Source organism: Lichenostomus cassidix, chromosome W (genome assembly GCF_008360975.1).
Source record: "Lichenostomus cassidix isolate B80296 chromosome W, HeHo_3.0, whole genome shotgun sequence".
NCBI lineage: Eukaryota > Metazoa > Chordata > Aves > Passeriformes > Meliphagidae > Lichenostomus > Lichenostomus cassidix.
Window position 1 is genome coordinate 11,556,485 of NC_139510.1, and position 15,072 is coordinate 11,571,556.

The following is a 15,072-nucleotide window of genomic DNA, read 5'->3' on the forward strand; positions in this document are numbered from 1 at the left end:
TGGTCTGTCTCTGGAGGTCCAGTGGTGCTTCTCGAGCTCTTATCCTCTAGGAATCCAGTGGTAGTGTCCCTGTGGTGTTCCAAGGCTCAGATTATATACAGGTAGGAATAGTCGGTTCCTCCCCTCAGGGCAGGACATCTCACAATGGGATGATGTAATTCTATGAGCCATTCCAGCAGACTTTGATGGCCCATTAGCGGGCAGATGAAGAAGGGGCTGTATTCAGACTGCTTGGTCCAGATGTCAATCTCATACAGTATGATGACTTCTTTTCAGGAATCAGGACATGACAACTTTAGACAGTGAGTGCTCTGAATTGTTCACTGCTCTCTTGAACCTAGATGCACATGGTCCAAATCTCTACTTGTTCCTGTGTAGTTTTAGCTCATTTCTTTCTGTGCCAGCTGTGACATTGCTGCTCTCGTTTCTCTGCGAACACAGTCATGAATTGGTGGTAGCTGGAGGTGTGCACCACAGCTTTTAACTAGTACAGTCAGTAAAGCATTTTGCATTTTGATTAAGCAGCAAACCTGGGCCATCAGCATGCGAGTCTGCATAAGGAAATTATTAAATGCACAATTGTGGACCACACAGACTTTATATTACAATTACTATTATTCCTCGTACAGAAATTTTAAAACTTAACTCTTTTCTACTGTTGCCCCTAAAGTAATGTTCAAAAGATTGCTGTATTTTCTGTCCTCTATCAATGAAAGTTATTTTGTCTTTAAAATTTATGAGGCTGCAATTGCCATTCCATAATATTCAAGAAACCACCACACATCAACTTTTCTAATGACTCTCTCCTTCCTCCCCTGCTAGCATGGTTTGGATGTTGTAATAAGTATCCTGAGTGTCATGAGTGATACAGAGAAACCCTCCTTAAGGATACGTTTCAGAAATATTCAGAAATATTCCTGCGAACAGTCACAGAAAAAGAGGTCAGTAATCTACTAAAAAAAGAAAGCAGAGATGGACACAATACACTATCAGACACCACCTCTTCTGAGAAGTTCTGCCTGGCTGCAGAATCCTCTGGCTGCATTGCTGCAAGCTGTACTAACAACTAATGTCCTGTCCACCCTGAACACAGACTGTTGCCAGCCAGACACATGCAGATAGTGCTGAGAGCACATCATTGGATGTCAGCAGTATGTGGGTAATGTTGGTGAGGCTGAACAGCAGTTCAGTAAGCATAACAATGTGGCTTGAGGGGATTCTCCTTCCCTTTTGCTGATATTTTTCAGGTGTTCTGTATAAGTGTATACATTGCTGATGGCTGGTTTTCAGTTTTTGTAGCTTGTATTGATGCCTGATGTTTTTTTGGCCTTTCTTTTTATACCCTTTAAATACATTTTTATACCCTTTCCCCTTCCTTGTACCCTTCACAAACACTCCTTATACCTTAGCCCTACATGTTTGTAACTCTTGTAGTCTGATATGTAGCTTAGTTTGGGGGTTCTCCAGGGGGAAGACGAAACATTCATAACTATCTCAGAACCAGAGTCTCCAACCTTGGATGGAGCCTCCTCTCTGGAACATGTTTTTGTAAACTAGACTGTAGCCTCACTTGGGAGGGGTAATTAGAATAGGGGGACAATTACTTCATTTGTTAAGTTTCTTATTAGGGGATTTTAGGTAGATATGCTAGTTTGTGAGGTCCATAAAATTGTATAAGCGTTCTACACAGTGTGTGCTCCTCGGCGTGTTTCTACCCTTGATGAGTGTGCACCTGGGATCCTATTAAAACCAAGGTAATACCCTTTTTTCCCTATACTGCCATGTCTGCCTCTTATTTTTACCAACTTTTAAGGCATCAGTATTAGTACAGAGATTTCCATGCTGAAGACTGTCCTGGGTAAACAAAAAAAATGTATATTGTATTTCATATCTTTCATATGCCAATCTGCCCAAGATTGTTACTGTCCCTTTAAAACCTGGGGCCTGGAAACGGAATTGGGGTGTTTTACCCTGGGGTCACGGAGGCAGTTGTCCCAGGGTCCCTGTAAGAGACAGGGGATGCTCAGACAGAGCCCTCTCTTTCATTCTCTCTGGAAAGCTGAGACAGTGCAAGGCAGAAGCTCTCCATTGGTTTTTTCCCTTGGGCTTTGGAGTAGTTGGCAACACCTTTTTGGTCATGGTTGCCAGGGCCAACCCCCATTTTCTTCAGACATATTTTTTTTCCTTTTTTTTTTTTATGCCACTGCCACCTGGGGATGGCCAGCCATGGTGCCATGCCAGGAAAAACAAAACAACCCCTGCTCCATATGGTCCCTCCACCTCACCAGCAGTGCCTGGCAGAAGTGGGAGGGCATGGAGTCTGGCTCACCCCAGCTGGCTGCCTGCTGCTTTTGCAAAGGAGGAGATGAAGTCCCTCCACGAGTTCCAGGCACTGACCCAGTTCCAGCTGCCATTGTTGACAGAGCTGCCACAGCTGGGAGAGACCCTGTCGGGTGGCATGGAGCAAATGGTTTGGCAGCATTTGACTACTTTTGGATTCCAGGTTTCTTTTGTGTTTTCCATGTTCCCTGTTGGTTGTTGTTTGGGAGAAGAGGGAGTTTTGTAATCACAGGGGTTCAGTTGTTGTGGTTTTTTTCCTTTATTTTCTCTTTCCACCACATGGTTGGGAGAAGGGGCTTCCCCACCTTATTGTCTTTGTCCCCTGGAATAGGAGGTCTTCTATGGAGGCTGCCATTTTGGGGCAGGGGCTTCTCTGCCATCTTGTTTTCTTTGTTGTCAGCCAGTCCATGGAATTCAGAACCTTTGTATCTAGTGATTATTACTGTTATTTTGGTTGTTGCTGTTTCATTTTTTAGTAAACTGTTATATTTTCACTTATATCTTGTTGCATTCATCTCTCCTTATTGGTGACAGGAAGTGGTTAAAACTAAAAGGGGGTGCAACTCATTTTGGTGTGTTCGCCCCTTAAATTGTCTTAAACCAAGACAAATTCACAACACAAGATCACAAGATTGCAGACCACACGTGGAGTTGCAGAGGAAGAGGCCCCTGAGATCCCACGAGAAACCGAAAAGCCGGATGCCGAAAAGTATTGATCAACACAGGATTTGAAACAGATAAGCAGGCTTCCTTCTCTCCCCTGGGAAGAATAAGCAGGCTGTCAAACTTGACAAGATGTATTGAGGGATAGTGAAAGGCTGAGAAAACAACTAAGAGACAACTTCTCATGCTGAAAAGTATATATATTATTTGGCTTTGTAATAAAGGCACAATTCACATCGCATACAGCAAGGGGTTCTCATTCCATGCGCCACACACACACTACTCACAGTCCAAGGAAACCTGAAGAAAAAACTTTTATTTAATGGCATTGTTTGAGTTTTACATTTGTATAACAATACTTCTGCAGCCCCCACTACCTTGTTAAGGACTCCCATCTTTGTCAAAACAAAATTACAATAGAACAGAATGTAACATCTAAGATGTTTTTCTCTTCTTTCAGTACAGAACATGAACATCTCAATACAGTCAACATTTATAAGGCATGTTTGCATTTAATATATTTTGTATTAAATTCCCATTAGGATGCTGTTGTGATTTAGAAATGGTATACTCCAATTTAGTACTCCCACTAAAAAAACCAAAAAACCTTGTGCCACTCCTCCCATTGGAGGAACAAAAGACATAGATCACAGGTTGAGATAAGAACACTTCACTGGAAACAGTAATGAGATTAAAAAATGAGATAAAAAATTTAACAGTAAAAACAATATTAATAACAAAAGTGTATAAAAGAGTGATTCATATCAAAAATTGCTTACTGCAGAGCCCCTGACAATAAACAAAACCAGATGGCTCCCCTGCTATGTTTTCTTGACCAGAAGGAACCCCTTTTCCCTGGAAGTGAGAGTCCTTTTTCTCCCTGCCCCGGCAATGAAGTGAGGTGTTATAGAATAACCTAGATGTCCTAGCCACATCCCCTCCTGGCTACTGAAAAAAATAACCCTGTCCTGACTCGAACTGGGACATTATCCGCCCCATATTCTATATCATCTATATTGTGCTCAGATCCTGCACGTTCCAACTACATGTGTGTGTATATATATATATATATATATATATATATGTGGTGGTGGATGGGACCACCTCGGGAACTGCTGGGGAGTCAAGCTGTCCCAGAACAGCAGGAATTCGCTGGTGGGAAAATCCTGAGGTTTGAAATACACCCCTTTGGGAATAAGATGGTCCCTCCCTAGACTATGTAAATCCTCCTATGTTGATTGGCTGTAACCTAACCCCTGACTCCACCCCTCCCTTCTCCCCATTGGTTGTGGTGTTCCCTCCGCCTTCTCTTCCCTGGCCCTCAGATGATTGGTCTGTATCCATATATCTAGGGAGACCCTAGGGTCTCCCTTCCTCTTTCACCTTGGATCTCTTCAGAATAAACACCAGCAGAGTTTGTCTGGAATATCCACATGACTGAGTGCTCTGGGTTCTTTGTCCCTGGTAACGCATGAGCTATCCAAAGCTCCCTGGGTGAGTGAGAATCTGTGCCTTACACCAGCTTGGGTATGAGAAGGGCATTCCTGCACAGCACCAGAGCAGTGCTGGCCAAAGTGATCTCACTAAAGCCTCAGAGATGCTTTCAGTAAACGCAGAGGCCTGTTCCGCCCTCCACCGCCCACTGCATTTTTATATATATATATATATATATATATATATACATACATATATATATTAGCACAGGTATCCATAGTCAGTACTTGTCCTTCCAAGATGTCTACTGAGTTAATTTAGTCCATAACTGTGGGTTTTCTCTGTCCTAGATGTCTTCCAGGGCAGAAGGGCTGGTGTGCTGTTGGCTGGTTGCAAGCTGCATCAGGAGCTCATGACTGGTGGATCTGGAGCAGTCCATACTCATTGCCCATGGTAATTATGGCATTCACTGGCAGTGTCATTCAGCAACCAATATTATACAATTCAACATTACAGACTGTTGTCACCCAAAAATCAAATCCCTTTGAGGTGCACGTCATGTTTCCCTCTCTGTCTGCATTACCCACCAAGTGCACCCAGGTTCTTGAGCAAAAGCAATGCCATGGATGGGTTTCCTTTGCTTGAGGCACAACTAATCCAAACTGTCTTCCTTAACACATTCCTCATATGCACCATGGGGACTTTATCCCCTTCCAAGATACATGGAGGTTTTGATTGGGCAGGGCCAGCTTGATTGGTAGAGCTTCTAGTATTAACTAAACAGGTGCCCTTTGCTAAATGTAGATCCCAATGTTTGAAGGTTCCACCACCCATTGCTTTCAATGTGGTTTTCAACAGTCCATTGCATCATTCAATATTCCCAGAGGCTGATGCATGATAGGGAATATAATACACCCACTCAATCCCATGCTTTCTGGTCCAGGTGTCTATGAGGCTATGTGGCAGGACGTTTCCCCCTGCCACAGGAGGGCTTATCTGTTCTGCCTGTCAGCTGGTGCAATAACTCAGGCATCTTTCTCTCACATAAGCCCCACATAAGCCTTGGTAAAGGACAATTTGCTTTGTAGTGAGTCATCTTGGTGCCATGGGATTGATGCTTTCAGCTGACATTAAACATCTTGCTGTGGAAGCAGATATGGGAAGATAAGCTGGAATTTCTGACTGACAGACACTTCACTTTACAAACTATAAAAGCTACACTATACTTTCACAAAGCAGAAATTTTCTGCACATTCCCTGGAATGTGTAGAGTCTTCTCCCTGAAGTCAGGATGCCTGCTTAGTGGTTACTCTCCTGGGGGTTGAGTGACAGGACTCTATATGTACCCTATCATCAATTGGTGGTAAGTTACATTGACTCCTAATCTATACTATTTCTTTGCTAGCTATAATATAGGTACCTTTATGTCATGCACTGTTTTATGTAATCTACTAGAAGTTATTTGTTTTATCCTGTATAGTAAGTAACTCTGTTTAAGGCCTTTTGTCTATTAATCTGTCTATTCAATAAATAACTCATTTTATAATAGACTTGATCTGCCATTCTTGAGAACTTGCGAGCCAGAGCGATTTAGGTGCAGGTCACCTGAATAAAGCTGCTGCCAAAAATCTGAATTTAAGACGGGGCTGGTCTAAAGCTCTCACTCGGTCCATAACAGGCTATTATGGAAATGAGTCCTGTTGTCCAACTCAGTTCTTTCTGGGGTGCCATGTCACCAGAGGACTTGCTTTTCAAGGTCCAAGATGGCATTCCAGGCAGTGGCGTGAGGCACAGGGTACGACTCCAGCCATCCAGTTTCCACCACTGTAAGCACATAGCACTTGCCTTGGCAGGTTTCCAGCAGTGTGATGTAATCCATCAGCCAGGCCTCCCCTTATTTATATTTTGACCATCATCCCCCATACCCCAGGGGCATTATCTGCTTGTCCTACTTGATTGCAGCATGTTTCAGTTATGGATAACCTGGACATATGTCCGTGGTTAAGTTCGCCCCTAGATCATGAGCCCATTAGTATGTTGCATCTCTTCCCTGATGACCTGAGGCATCATGTGCCCACTGAGACAGTAATAGCTCACCCTTGTGTTGCCAGTCCAGATCCACCTGAGACACTTTAAACTTGGCAGCTCGATCCACCTGTCTGTTGTGATATTCTTCAGTAGCCCAACACATGCACATCCATGTGACAGACTTTTATAGCCAACTTCTTTACCCAGGCAGTGGTCTTGCCCCACTTCAGCAGCCCAGATGGGTTTCTTTCTGCACTGCCAATTGGTCTTTTTCTATCGGTCTAGCCACCCCCACAGAGCATTTGCTACCATCCATGAGTCAGTGTAGAGGGAAAGAGCTGGCCATTTCTCTCATTCAGCCATATCTAAAGCCAGATGGAAAGCTTTCAGCTCTGCAACTTGACTCTATCCAGCTTGTCCCTCAATAGCTTCTGCAACTCAATGCGTAGGACTCCATACAGCAGATTTCCATTTTTGATGCATGCATGTGATTTGCCAGAAACACACAAATTTTACAATTTCACAAATTTTAAAATAAACAACAGGATCCAAGAAGCTAAACATATTACTGCCTGTCCCACTAAATGAGTCACAGCAGATGTACATGCTGGTGAAAAAAGGAAGATATCTGGGGCTTTTCCATAGAATGGTGTTGTCAGGTCTCCCTCCTGCAGTGTCCATGCTCAATGCTCCCTAGATTCCAGGCATTTCAGATCACATTCTCCTAACAGCAAAGGCTTTCAAAAATGAGATTTTATCTATTATAAAATACTCTCTTGTTATGATATGCCATAGCCATGTGATGAAAACTATATCCCATATGACTTGCTGTATTCATATCTGCTTTAACACAGCTCTACCCACAGCAGGTACTGGTAGCATGTACAGTAAGATCCACCTACAGAATGGAGGTGCCTAGATCTCACCTTAGGCTTAGATACACAATACTCATACATTTAGAACAGCAACTGACTAACCATCCATTACCTGCGATGTGCATCAGACCAACTAGCATCTTCCCAGTAATATTCTGCAGAGAGGAAGATTTGGTTTATTATATCTATACAGCACAATTTGGTCTCAGTGTTCAAACTCACTCAGTCATGACAAGTTCCTCCTGCACTATCAGCTGGCTATGGTCTTTTTGAGGTTCACCACCTCTCTGCCATACAAATCACCTCTGCAGGATCAGCCACATGTCCCAAGATAGATGTCTCTGCTCTGAAGTAGTTTATTTTATACAGCGATCAAGTTAAAAACTTTCTGCAAGGTCCCCTGAAGCAGGAGCAGATTCTCTCTGGAGTTATGTTCTTCAGGAGTTAGCATTGCCCTGCATGTCAGCTAACATTGGGGCAGTTTTATGCCTGAGGTGCTCTTGTCCTCCTTTCTGTCCAAGGCTCTGACAATTTTCCCACCTCCAGACTGGCCATGGTGCTGCATCATCATGGCAGAGGCTTTCAGCTCATCAGCAAAAAGAAATTGAGAGTTTTATGAGGCCAATATTCAGGTTCTCCCTGAGCTTATCTCTGAGTCCAAGGGATAAAAGAGAAGACTTTTTAAAAGTCAGAGTAAAATGGTTGCAGATAGCATGGTTGTGGTAGCAGACTCCTGACAATGGGGAGGCAAGGAGAACTCTAAGCCATGCTGATACCAAAAGGGTTAATTCAATTTTTACTGTGCCTGTGAACTTTTAGCAGAGAAACAAGGCATGCAAAAACTGCTTTCCTAGAAAGGACAGTTGGAAGATAAGAAGAAGGCATCTGGCTCAAGAATGTAGTGATAGACAAAACAAGGACTGAATCTGGGAAATCAGGGTGGGTTTTATGGTAATGCCTAAATTGTAATATGCATGTAGCAACTATATATGCAGCACTCTTGTAAAATCATGGGTCCATGTAAGGTTAGGAGTATCCTGTTGGACCTCAGGCCTGAATAAATGATGCCTTCTTTAACATAACATTGATGTTAAGGAGTCTTATTCCAATATTTCAGAGATTTGGTAACAGTAATTGGCACCCCAGATGGGACCTCAGGCAGATCTGTGGTTGACAGTCCAGCCGGCTCCAAGGGGTTCTTGGGGAGACCTTGACTTCTGACCATCTGGGGCTCAGGGCAAGATTCCTGGGTAAGTAAAGGCATTTTTAAAATTATTTATCTTGGGGTTATTAACAAGGGGTACGAATCCCTGCATAGAGTCACTGGTAAGGGGGTTTGAGAACCCCAGAACAGGGTTCGAGACCCTGGGTAATCTTATCGGGGGGGGGGGAGTTCCCTCCCCGTGGGGGGTACTTAAAAAGTATTAGGGGTTCAAGTCCCCTGGAGAAGAAAAAAAAAGGAATAGAGGTTCAAGTCCCTTGGTAATATTAGAAGTTGTCCCCGGGAGGTAACATCAAACTGTGCTTGTAGTTTTGCCATCCTTCAGTGCACTGCTGCCATCTTGACTTGGGCAGAGAGAAAAAAAAGCAGTCTCAGTATACAACTGGAGCCCAGCCCCAGCCTTGGTGGGAGTCTCTTTTATGGTGAAATGTGTTCTATTCCTTTGCATTCTTCTTGAACTCTGAGAGTGTGTTTGTGTGAGAGTGGTATGTTAATTTGAGTCTGCCTGCATATGACCATGATATAAATGACCTATGTTATAAATATTTGTTTACTGAGAGAGAGTGTTGATTGAATGTTTTATGGGGTTTTGGAGTATTATTGGATGTTGCTGTATTTTTGTGTGCGAGGTCAAAATCACATTTGTAGGTGAAGTCGTGTTTGTGGACTTGGAGCATCCTCTTGTATTGGTTTTAGTGATTGCAGGTTTCGCAGTCCCCCTTCTCTCCATCCCCCCCAGGCACCCCATTACAAATACAGGAACACCATTTTGAGGTAATAGCTTGTGTACTTGTAATTATTGAATATAGGGGTGGTTTCTTCTAAAACTAAGGTGGGGGATGATATTCTAAATTCTCCATTGATAGAAGGAGACCCACTAAGTAAACCTAGACTAATCCAATATTGTAATCAGTGGTGGCAGGTATATAAACTAGACGACCAAGCTAAATGACTGGAAAATGGTACCCTAAATTACAACACCATTTTAAAATTGATACTTTTTCATAGAAGAGAGGGTAAGCAGGAAGAGAATGAGCAGGAGAGGGGTAAAAGAGGTAATAGCTATGAAGGAGATGGAAAAGGAAAGGGAGGAGAGAGAAAGAAAAGGGTAGCTGGAAAGGGAATGAAGTTATGCAATGCTAATAGTAGCCCTGCAGAGGGCGCCATCTAATCGCGGAAAAGGGAGAGGCCCTGCCCTGGAGGGATTGAAACCAAATCAGTGTGCATATTGTAACAGTTTTGGTCACTGAAAACACCAATATCCATGGAAGTTGAAGGGAGCCACCCCTGGTTACCATAGAGCTGGGGAAAGAGAAAACTGACTTTTAATAGACACTGGAGCTACATAGTATTAAATACAAACCAAGGAAAATTAAGCTAAGAAACTGTAAATGTTGGTGCAACAGGGAAAGCAGAAAAATGAACCCTATTAATTTTAAATATGGCAAAAGATAAATGGCACATCAATTTTTATATATGCTGGAGTGTTTGATTCCTCTTTTGGGAAGAGACCTGATCTCAGATTATATTTAAAGATGGAAAAGTACAATTATTGGTATATGAGACTAAAAAGCTATAGAGGCAAGAATTTTTATGTTGCAGGAAATACCAGAACTAGACCATTCTGGAGGAACACCAGAAGCCATAGAAAGTGCAGTAACACCCTTGGTTTGGGCCAGCGAAACTCCAGGATGTTCCCAATGAGCTCAGCCTGTAAGCATTACCCTAAAACCTGGATCAAAACCAGTAAAGCAGAAAAAAATATCCTTTAAAATTAGAAGCTAGAAGGGGAATCAAAAGTTTAACAGAGAATTTCAGGGAATTTGGATTATTTATAGAATGTGAATCAGAATATAACACTCCCATTTTCCCAGTTAGAAAGCCTGGAACAGACAAATATAGATTAGTACAAGACCTATGAGCAAGCAATCAAATACTTCAGGATATCCACCCTGTTGTAGCCAGTCCTTATACCTTGTTTGTTGCTGTTGAACCGCTAGCAGAGAGAAGTCCAGTCTTCAGTGTGGCAAAATGTCTTCTTTTATTAATTAATTCCAACTTATATAGACTTTCAAAGATCACTCGGATTGGGCCAGCTCAAAACCTCCCCCCCAGGCCGATTGGCCAGGCTTGAACCTTCCATATCTCGAGAGACCGTTTTAACAACATCCAAACTTTATCTTTGTTTATAAAACACAGGAAGAAGAGAGAAAATTTTCTCACGGGAAAGGTCTGTGCTCAACACACTTGTTAACAGCCCTTATGGAATATCATCAGTGGTTTAAAGTAACAGATTTGAAGGATGCCTTCTTTTGCATACCTCTCGATAAGCAAAGTTATTTTGCCTTTGAATGGGCAAATCCCCAAACCAGTCAGAAGACTCAGCTTACCTGGACTGTATTACCACAGGGATTTAAAAATAGACCAACGATTTTTAGGAATCAATTGGTAAAATAATTAGAGACCTGGAGAAGGAGAACCCTGAAGGGTTGGTCCTGCAGTTTGTTGATGACATATTACTAGCAACTGAAACTAATGAAAACTGTATGGAATTGACTATCAGTCTTCTAAATTTCCTAGGCCAAGGAGGCTACAAAATATCTCAGGGAAAAAGCTCAAATCATGAAACAGCAAGTTACCTACTTGAGGTTTGAAATAATTCCAGGACAACAGAAATTAGGAACTGACAGAAAAGAAGCCACCTGCCAGGTACCCCAAAGCTGCAACTGCCTGAGATTTAAGAGCATTCTTGGGCGGGATGGTGTAGATTGTGGGTCTCGAATTAAGGAGGCCCTGGAAAGCCTGAGAGTGAACATGTGATCCGTAGCTTAAAGATGGCCCTGATGTCCAACAAAGCCTTTTGAGCCTTTTGTACACAAATGACAGCACCTAGCCCTTGGAGTTCTGTCTCAGAAGGCAGGAGACTTCAAGAGGCCTGTGGGGTACTTTTCAAAACTATTTGACAGCATTAGCCAGAGATGGCCTGGATGCATGCGAGCTGTAGCAGCAACTGTTCTCCTCATCTAAGAGGCCATGAAATTGACTTTGGGACAAAAGATGATAGTTTACACTTCACAGGCAGTAACCACTGTATTAGGCCAAAACCAGGAGGCACTGGTTTTCTCTGAGCTGTATGTTGAAATACCTGACTGTTTTAATGGAGCAAGAAGATGCTGAGTTGAAAGTAACCCCAGTTGTAAATTTAACCCAATTCCTAAACACCCCGATGCAAAGAGAAAAGCAGCTGACCTATGATTGCTTACAGATGTAAGTTGACCAGACCCACAAGATGCAATCATTGAAGATCCAGAGATAGACAGACAGAAGTAGCTTGGTGCAAGATGGAAAATGAAGAGCTGGCTGTGCAGTTGTCATGGCAACCAAGATAATAGAAGCTGCACCCCTGCCCGCAGACACCTCAGCACAAAGGGCAGAGCTCATAGCACTACAAAGAGCCCTGGAATTGGCAGCAGGAAAAAGAGTAAACATATGGATTGACTCAAAATATGTTTTTAGCATTGTTCATGCCCATGGAGCTATATGGAAAGAAAGAGATCTATTTGCAGCACAGGGATCTCTGGTTAAATATAAACAAGAAATATTGTCCCTTCTTGATGCTATCCAACAGCCCAAAGAAGTGGCTGTACTACACTGCAAAGCACACCAACATGGATATTCCCAAATTCGTGTAGGAAATAGACTTGCAGATAAAGCTGCATGAGAGATTGTGCAACAAGGCATCCTGGCATTAAGACCTGAGAAAGCTATTTCACTGCCAGAAGTTAGCCTGGGATATAGTCAAGCAGATTTAAAATTAGCTACTTATCTAAAAGCCCAGAATAGAGAGGGTGGATGGCTAGTGACTCCCAACAATCAGGTCATAGTCCCACCACAACTGATATTATAAATTGTAAAGGAGAAACACCAACAAACTCACTGGGGAATCAATGCTATGGTGACTGGTCTACAGACTCAGGTACTCAGTGTCCATATGACAAAAATTGTCAAGTCTGTTACAGAAAAATGTCCAATATGTCTTAAAAGAGGAAACACTCCCGGACATTACTGGTAAATTGATTTTTCTGAGCTACCATGCCAACAAGGATAGAGGTATCTCCTAGTGTTAGTAGACAGCTTTTCTGGGTGGCCAGAAGTTTCCCCTGCTGCACCAACAAGTCTAGAGAAGTCACCAAGGTACTCTTCAAAGAGATCATACCCAGGTTTGGAGTGCCTATAGGGATGTCATCTGACAGAGGATCTCATTTTATATCTGAAGTGTTACAGCAGCTTAGTGAGTAGTTAGGTATTAGTTGGGATTTGCATACTCCATGGAGACTGCAATCTAGCAGAAGGGTTGAGTGAATGAATCAAACTTTAAAGAAAGAAATTAATAAAATGTGTCAGGAAACTTCTTTGAAATGGCCACAGGTGTTACCACTAGCTTTGTTATGAATTAGAATGTAACCTCTAACCAACCTGAAGGTGAGCCTGCATGAGTTGATGTTTAGGAGACCATATTCTGTTACAACTTTCCCTGGATCCGACCCTGGATTGTTAGGGAAATCCTATAATGAATTAAAAGGTTTATCATTCTCTCAGAACCTTTTACCCCAGATACCCTAGTTCATTAATTTCAGCCCAAGGATGAAGTATACATCAAGACCTGGAACTTGGAACCACTTCAGGAGCAATGGAAAGGACTTTATCTAGTTCTGTTAACTACAAGAACATCAGTGAAAGTAAAGGGACTTAACTCCTGGATTCATTGCACCTGAATTAAGAAGGCTCTTTACTCAGAGTGGACAGTGGAAAATACCGGACCTCTGTGGCTGAAAATGTCAAAGAAATCTGTAGATGACTAGTGAAATGTATAGGTTAATGTTTATGGGAATCTTTCATCTTTAGGTGGGGGTGTGGAAGAAAATTTAATATTGACTTTACTCTAAGGGTTTGGTAAGATGCACAATCTGTCCAGCATTACAGCCTGCCTCTCTATCCCTGGTTCAGCAGGGGAATCTATTCCTTGGGGAATTATCCTTATAGATCTGTCAATGGTAATTCAATATGATAATCTGACCAAGGCAATAGCAAAAGCAAACATCACCTACTATTTGGATGAGAAAGAGAGATGCATCTGATGGGGAGATGGCCTTCTTGAGGATCCAATAGCTTGGAGGCCAGGAGATATCAGAATTATTTTTGGAAAGGAAAAAAGTAATTGTAATTGTAGTAATTGTTGTAGTGTGATGGTTTTGCTTAGCCCAGAACATCAGCAAGGTATCTTTAGCATCTAAAAGAAATTTAAAAACCCTTCAAAAGCTGTTGTGGTAGGCCTGAAGAAGTGTCTGAAGGGTGGGGAGGGGCACAAAGATGGCTCCTGTGTGTCCTGTATGAAGGTTCTGGAAGTTTTTAACCTTGTCCAGCAGAGCCAATCTCTGATGGCTCTGAAGATGATGGACATGCTACTGGGCCAGTTAGAGATGTTAGTTACGCCTCTGTGAATACATATTTAAGAAGAAATCAAAACAAAGTAGTCACGCACTTCTTTTTAGCTAGAGGAGGAGGTGAAAATATGTGAAGGGAGAACAACATGGAGACACCAAGGTCAGTGGAGAAGGTGGGGGATGTCTTGGAGTGATGTTATGGTAATCCTATATTCCCCATCGTTAGCTTGTATGCTCAGAAATGTGGTCCTGTGGCTTTAACTGCACTCAGCAGCGGAGAGAAGCGCGGGTTGTTTTGAAAACTTTTTCCCCAAGCCTCGCTGCGGGGGAGTGAGGAGGAGGAGGAGGAGAAGGAGGACTTTCTCCGGAGACTGCGGCTGCAATGGCTGTCGAAGTTGCTAGCTCTGTTCCTGTGGGGTTTTTTCCACCATTTTTTTCGTTTGGACCCTTTTTTTCCGATTTGCTTTGTTGCCCGGAAAACCCAAGGAGCCCCGGAGGACGGCAGAGCTCCAGGGAGCTACTGGAGCAACTCTGCCCAGCCCCGGGGGGGGGGGCCCTGGAGAAGAGAAAATAGGTCTGAGGAAAAGGACACTTAAGTTCACCAGCTGTTTAATCAGGTTTAATAACTCCTTTTCCCCTGTTTATTTCCCTTCCCCTGCGCCTTGCAGGGCACTCTGTGTGGTTTTGTTATAAATAAATAGTTTTTTCTTCACTTCCATCTAAGAAATTCTGTTGTGGGTGGGGGAAGGGGTGTCAGAGCCCTTGGCTCTCAGAGAAGGTGTTTGTTCAGAGCGCTCCCCACCTAGAGAATTTTTTCATTAATCCAGGAGGTGCTCTGGGCACTGGAGCTGAAAACCCTCTGCTAGCTGTGGTGAAGACCATGGGAGGAGCAGGTGGTCTCCCTGCAGCCCATGGAGTCCATGGGAGGTGCAGAAATCCACCCATAGCCCGTGAGGAGGTGCCCATGCCAGAGGAGCAGGTGGATGCCTGGAGGAGGCTGTGATCCAGTGGGAGTCCCATATAGAGAGTTAAAGCTGCAAAGGCCTTGCAAGAGACAGAAAGGCCT